We start from the raw sequence: 6,426 nt of genomic DNA, 5'->3' as shown, positions 1-6,426 counted from the left end.
TGTAATTAAAAATATAAAAGGTTTGAACTTAAAATCAGACATTGTTATAAAATGTGTTTAAATTAGCATTAAAACTGATAAAAATTACAAATAAAACCGTTTAGAAATTATATTTATGTCATAAAAGAGTTAGATCTTTTAAATTTTAAGATGGGATGAAAGATAATTTTTTGAAAAGATTTAATCAAAAATTAAAGCGGAAAAATATAAAATCGACGGGGGTTCGTAGAATGAAGAAAACCTTAACAAAAATTATCGATTTTTCTCTTGCTTCGTTCGATACCGCCACCTGTTGGGAGAGACTCCGAGGTTGTTCTGCGCAGTCATCGCGGATAGGCATAACCACGCAAGATCTGGGGCATTCGAAGTTTATCGGGCAGCCATGAGAATTCTTAGGAATCCTATTCGCAAAATAATTCGCAATAAACAATTATGTTTCCTTTGCTGAAAGAGAAAGAAATTTTTTGCAGTAATTTGATGAAATTTTCATTCTATTATATACATTTACATGTTAAAATGAAATTAACCCTTCTTTTCATTGACTCTTCAGCTAAAAAAGATTTATCGAACATACATGCACTGTAAGTATTATTTTTCATGCATTTCTATTTTTTTAAATGGTTTCATCTTATTTTTTTCAAGTTCGTAAAGGTGGAATTGTATAATGGAATTCCACTCACTTTATAGTTTAGGTTTCTAAGATTCTATGCAATGTAGATTCTTGTGGAAGTACAATATCTGATTATTTTTGAACCCATCATTAATGATTTGTATCAGAACTTAAAAAAACATTTTTTTCATATAGTTTAACATTATCCAGTACAGGATTTAAGTATTATGAATTTTTATATTCAATAATATTTTAACACTATATTATGAAACGAATTAAAAATCTGAAATGTAAGATTAATAAAAGCAAATATTTTTTTTAAAAAAAATATGTTTTTAAATGTAGAAGAATTAATATTTTTTAAATGAAAATCAAGCTCGTTGTTGTAAAAAAAAAAAAATAAGGCGAAACAAATAACATTCGAATGAAATTCCTTGTCATTCATTTCCAGTTCAACTATATCATAAATTTTATTCTGATTCACATAGAGTATTAGCTGATAGATGAGCTTTTATATCGAATAAAAAGTAGTTTCACATTGAAATATGCTAGGCGTAATACTTTGAAACGCAATAAAACGGATGTTTTCGAAAGTTTCTTTCGGGTTTTTTTTTTTTTTTTTTTTTTTTTTGCCTCTCTGCTACTATTTTTTCCCAGGCCTGCGGAGAAACTGTTTTATTCGTTCAGCAATGAATTCAACGGCACAAATTATAACAACCTTTGGGGTTGAAGATTCAAGTTTAAAGACAATCAGTTTTTGTGAAAAATCGCTCGTCATTTAGCTTTCCTTATGAATCAACTGATCTCGCTTTCAAATAATATAAGGAAAAGTATATTATAATTCGAGGGGGTATAGGTAAAAAAAGTTTGATAAAAATACTCGCAGTGATTAGAATATTGAATAAATGATTCTTAATTTTTCATATAAATATTGTCATGTAACTTTAACAGATATTCTGCAAACGTGCTTTGCTTCATTATTAGTCACTAGCTGAAACTAGACTTGATTTAGCAGCAGTTTATAATGGTTAAAATTACGGTTATTACATTTCGGATAGGAGTGAGAAATCCTAAATTAAGAAATTAAAGAGTTCCTAAGATAGAATTTAAGTTTTTAGGAAATAATTTATGAATGCAATCAAATTGAAATTATTACATGCTATTCACCTTTGGTGACCAATTAGTTCTTTGGAGTAGTTCGTTATCATTGATTTCATTTAAATCCTTTAAATATAACTGCACATCGATGACATCAGGAAGCGGCAAGACAATATATGCATAAAATTTTCTAATGGGCAACATTTCCATGGCAACATGACTCATTTAAAAATTGCAAATGTGTGAATAATCTATCTTATAAATTTCTCGCAATTGTGATTTCAAAATTTTATCCATTTCCTTTTTAAATATTAGATATGAAAAACAATTGCTTTCATTAACTTTGGAAAACAGAAGCAACTAATGCGAAAAGATAATTGATAAAAAAATGAAAGTGGCTTGAGCTTCAGGGTTACAATGTGACTTGTGGATAAAAATTAGTTAAAAAAATAATGTTCGTGCAAATTTAGTAAAATTAAACAAGATTATTAAATTTGTATCTGGAAGAAGATATATTTTTTTAAATATTCAAGTTGTTTAAAATTTATTTTTGTTCAATAAGAAGAGCGGAATTCATCGCAGTGAAACTGCAAAGTGAGCTCAGCATTTAATTAATTTAAATCTTAAAAAATAATTATAAAATGTTTATTCCAACTCTCCTAGGCATATAAATGTCGAACTTGGCCACTATAAGTAAAATGATCTAGCTATTTAGAGTGCCAACGCACACACAGGCACGCGCACACGTGCACTCGCATACACACATATAAATTTATTGTTTGTGTAATGAATGAATATGTGTAGATGAATGAATATGTGTGAATATGTGTAGATGAATGAATATGTGTAGATGTGTGGAACGATGTGTAGAAAGAATGAATATGTGTAGATGAATATGTGTGTATATTGACGCTTTTTAGACCAAATACTTTGAGCCAGAACTTCAAACATCGTCCCAGGTATACTTGGAGACTGGAAACGTACACATAGGAATGACATTTTTGAAATTTTAATTAATTGAAAAATAATCTGGATTCTGAAATTCTTTAGCCCAGATTTAACTAACTTTCGAATTTATTTTTTATTTAGAGCAATATATTCATTGATTTGAATGAAATCGAAATCGTTTTCCTTGCTTCTTTTAATATGTGATGCGTTATTTTCTTCTGATGTTGAAAGTTAAAGAAGGATTCAGTTTAATATATTGGTAGTCGAAAAGATGAATAAAAAAGCGAAGTTATATAGCCACTAAATAAATTTAAAGTGGAACCGGATATAATAGTGTTATGATGTCGTAGAAATACCCCCCCCCCCATTACAAAAGCTCATTTTTAAAAGGATCAGGACATATGGAAGACTATTAAAATAACTAAACTTTAATGTCTGAAAACTTGACGGAATGATGGACATGATGTTTGATTTAAAAATTTATACGAAATTAAACATAACTTATATCCCCAACTATCCAAATGATCAACAAGGACGACAAGTTATCCATAACGATAAAAACCCATTTTTTCTCCAACATTTAAAAAAATGCATCCGATTTTTAATGTAAATATTTGCTGCTAGGTCGTTAAGTAGCGAGTAATTTTCGTATAGTTTACTTGATAACTTTGAATGTTATAAGCAAAGAATTTTTGATTTAACAAGAAAAAATGCAGTTTTGTTTTTATTTAATTCCATGTATGCATTATGGTTAGTGAATAAAACTGCTGATAGGAGTTTCAAATCAATATCATGGATTTTTTTATAACACGATGAGACCATATTATAGTTTTCTATGAGTTTCTGGAAAAATTTGAAAAAATGCATAAATCCAAAAGTGTCTTAATCATTTTTACCTTCAGAATATTTATGAAAATTTAAAAACTGATGCAAAGCTTTTATCATTTCTTTTAAAAAAATACCATTTTATTTTATGCTGAAATGATTATAATGTAAATATATATTTAATTCCTCTGTAGGAACCGGGAAAACATTCCCAGACATAATGGCTCTTTTTCCTTATCTCCAGGAGATGATAACGCACATTTCAGTTTCTAAAGGTAAATATCATCTTTGCTGTAATTTGTATTAAATATAATAATTCAGTTATAAAAAATGAATTCATTTAGTAGAATATAAAGTTAAAAGAGTTTCAGAATAAAAAGAATAATAATTTTAATGGAATATAAAGTTAAAAGAGTTTCAGATATCAGAATAAGAAACAGGAAATTTTAATAGTATTTTATATTATTTATCTACATCTACATCCATTTTTTTACTTCACGGGAGTTGCGTTCAGTCTCCAAAGTAAAAGTGAAATTTGGAAAATAAATACTATATAATGTCACTCAAATATTTTTACGCTATACTTGAGACATTCTTAAGAAAGTTATGCAGAATGAATATTCTCTGACCATTCATGCTGAAACTCTTTTGGTTTTCCTGAAACCCATTTTGTAACATATTTTCCTCTTATATCATTTACTATAGCAAAAGAAAAAAAAACAATTCGCGAAACGCATATATATAATTTTTGCCACATTGCTCTGCTTCAAATACTATTATTTTCAATGATTTATGTACATCTCATGTGATTTAGTATATTTGCAGATTCTTGTGCCAAGTATTAAAAGCTTTAACTCGTATTTAGCAATTGTGTCTGCCTACTTAACCACTCACAATTCACTGCTGTAGAGAAAAATTAGCATTTTATGATTTTACTTTAATGTATGGTGTACAGCGCAAATATTCTATCGACAGAAGCCTTTGAGAAGGAAGACCTGGGGATGTCTTGAAGTGGACAGTGTTGGAGGGGGTGAAAGATTCCAAGGAACGGGAAGGCCTCTTTCAAGTAGGGATGACGAAAAGAATCTTTTGATATGAGAATGATGGTGCTGTATCCAACCTATGCGTGATTTTAGGTTTTGTGAGGTGCAACACCGTCTATAACGAAAATTTGAAACTATTCGAATTAGAGAAAATATTTATATCAGGAGAAGACTTCAAATAATTGACACTCTTGCACACTAGTCGATTTATTTCATATTTAACTTGGAAATGATGCACATTATTTATGTATTTTAGATATAAAATCTACATCATTCTTAAAATAAATCATAGAAATCTTTTTATGCTTATTCTGTTCAACTAACCAGAAAAATAATAATAGTTCTTTTATTATATTGTGAAATAGAAGACCACTAATGTGTGTTTTTTTTATTTTTCAAAGAAAGGAATAAGAGGGAATGAATACGAAATTTCAACAATATGAAAGATATGTCCAAACCCTCCATAGGTCATCTTCCGTGCTTAAGTATTTAAATCTATTTAGTTTATTAACTCCTCGATGATTTGTTTTAGTGTGATTTTTTTCAAGTAAAAAAACATTTTGATTTTTTAAAATTTTATATTTAAGAAATATAGGAAGCTGAAAAATATTTATTTAATCAGATGGTATTTTGAATAAATTTATATATGATTAACAAACGCAGTTTCTTTAGCAGCACTGGGATTTATTCCAGTAAAAAAATTGTTGAATATTTGATAAATATATACTTAAATGCTTTAATTTTTGGAGCAGAAACATTTAAATCAACATTGAAAAAAATAAAATTAAAAAAAAAAAACATCTGAATGACCATGTGCAATAAGGGAAAAAATATCAATTTATTTAATTTTTTTCAATCATCACTTATTCTGCCATTTGCATGTTGTAAATTGATTGTTAATATTTTCAATATGCCTTTCATAGGCAACAACAGCAATAGAGTTTCATTCCTATCCTTCTTATATTTTAGATCCCTGCCGGCGAGTGCTCCAGAGAGAAGGTGAATGATCCAAATTGAGCCATGTACTCACTTCATTTTGGTTGTTTCCTCCAAATTGTCCATTTAATCATATTTCTTGAAAATTTCATTGCCCATTAGGTCTCATAATAGAGACTGAATATATCTCTGACACCATTTAATTTTTCCTTTAACCAGATATTGTAGTTCAAGAATTGCCCCCTCTATAGATAAATCTATCACATCATAAATCTATCGCATATTCTCCCTGCCGGTGAGTGCTCCAGAGAGAAGTTGGTCCATTCAAACTGAGCCATATCCTCCATTGCTTTCGTGGCCTCCAAATTGTTCATTTTCTCATCTTTCCTAGAAAATTCCCTCAATGGGAATCATGTTTCACATTGAAGTTAGAATATATTTCTTTTAACCAGATATTGTAGTTCAAGACTTTCCCCTTTCTGTAGATAAATCTATCACATCGGTATAATATATTCTCTGCGAAAATTCAACTCCTCAAGGACTGAACCAATAATTTTCGGATTGAATGACTGAAGCATTCACACGAAAAAAGCAGAGATTCTGTTTATATAGTTTTTTAAATTTATATCCTCAGTAGATTTCAAATGTATACTAAAATTCCCAAATACCTTTTTGATTCAACTTTATTTGAAAAATATGATGATATTAAATTGTGCATAATAAAAAAATTACTTAAATTGTATTTGAAATATATTTTTTGTTTTATAGATCACACTGCTTTTTTAATTAAAATAGTTTACAAATGACTTGGTTTAAGTTATTTTCTCTTTTGCTGGTATTAATTTTAAAAAGTGAAAAATCCGTAAAGGAGAGAAAGATTTTTAAGAGAAAATTTTAGATGCTTAAATTATTAAAACTTTATTGATTTCTGACATAAATGGAAACATTTTTAAATGTGCAACAAAT

General features: G+C 28.5%; 1 long non-coding RNA gene across 1 annotated transcript; it reads left to right on the top strand.

The window, feature by feature from the left end:
* The first annotated feature begins 342 nt into the window (after positions 1-342).
* LOC129966154 (uncharacterized) lies at positions 343-6,202 on the top strand. The gene is made up of 3 exons (XR_008784262.1): positions 343-581; positions 3,676-3,756; positions 5,494-6,202. It is a non-coding gene; the product is annotated as an uncharacterized LOC129966154 (long non-coding RNA).
* The last annotated feature ends 224 nt before the right edge of the window (positions 6,203-6,426 follow it).

Source organism: Argiope bruennichi, chromosome 4, assembly GCF_947563725.1.
Source record: "Argiope bruennichi chromosome 4, qqArgBrue1.1, whole genome shotgun sequence".
In the NCBI taxonomy this organism is placed as follows: domain Eukaryota; kingdom Metazoa; phylum Arthropoda; class Arachnida; order Araneae; family Araneidae; genus Argiope; species Argiope bruennichi.
This window is presented reverse-complemented; position numbering and strand designations above follow the sequence as displayed.